The sequence below is a fragment of the Pinus tabuliformis genome, chromosome 9, assembly GCF_031772625.1.
Source record: "Pinus tabuliformis cultivar Carrire ecotype Pingquan chromosome 9, CPIR1, whole genome shotgun sequence".
In the NCBI taxonomy this organism is placed as follows: Eukaryota; Viridiplantae; Streptophyta; class Pinopsida; order Pinales; family Pinaceae; genus Pinus; species Pinus tabuliformis.
This window is the reverse complement of record NC_142307.1, coordinates 864,541,628-864,542,888: the sequence shown is the minus strand read 5'-3', so window position 1 is coordinate 864,542,888 and position 1,261 is coordinate 864,541,628.

The following is a 1,261-nucleotide window of genomic DNA, read 5'->3' as shown; positions in this document are numbered from 1 at the left end:
GAGATTCATGAGAGCAGGTAACTTACCCTGTTCCATCCCCTATATGCCACTTGCTATCACAAATCAGAAACATCCTCTATTGTTTTGATTCATAACTACTCAACATCGTGTCTAGTGGAAAAGGGTGTGGGATTTTACCCCTTGAATCCCCACTTCCTTCCCTCGCCTCAAACGTGTTGAACCAAGAACCTTCTCCACTTGTGGTAGCATCATATCTATTGAATTGGGTTATGGAATTTTACCTCCCTATTTCATTTTCTGACCTCAAACCTCTTAAGTAAGGAATAGTTGTCATCATTCATCATTGACACATTCTCTAGGACATCCTCCTAGTGTGTGCCTTCGATCTAGGACCATTACAAATAAGAGCTAAATAAATATGTTTATTTAATATTTTCAATAATATAAAATATTACCATTAATTATAAAAATTAAATTAAATATTAGCATATAAAAATTAAAGTTAAAAATGGAAATTTTTACGATATAATTATATAATTTGGTATTGTTTTTATCTCAAATAACACTTAGCTTTTCAATTATCAAATAATTTTATTTATTTTTTAATAGTTTTAAGCCGATCTAAATATAAAAAAAATTAATCAAATATATGGAGTTTCAACGTGATAAAATAATAATTAAAAATTATTTTTTATAACTCTAATTTTATATCATTTTAATAAAACTTTAAAAATGAACAACGATGTATTCCAAACCTGTTCTCTGCAATGGAAAGACTTGCGTATTATAAAATTAAAATAATTTTACCATATCAACGCCAATGTCATGCAGTGCTACCCATGTCAATGTCGTCGTGCCGTGTATGACATTAACAGGATGTCGACTGCGCAGCGAATGATGGCATCAACTCATCTGGATCCTAGCATTTGGTCTAGTCAGGCAGTTACTCATTTTTAGACATTGTGGACATTGAGTAAGAATGTAAAAGATTGAATTAAGGTTTCTGTGATCCATATCAAATTTTTGAAGATTTTTTGGTGACAAAAATTTCTCTATGTGATTTTCGTTGAAAAATCTCAAAAAAATATAAAAGATGACGAGGATGATGTTAAAAAATTTAATCTAAATTTAAATTAATAAAATTTAAAAATTCAAATTAAATATGATCATAAATTAAATTAAATTAAATATTAATTATCTTTATTTAACTAATGTATGAAAATATATATACCCATTTTATTCACCTATCTGCATGTTTATTCTTTGGTAGGTTTATTGTTTATTTAAATATTCCCTCTAA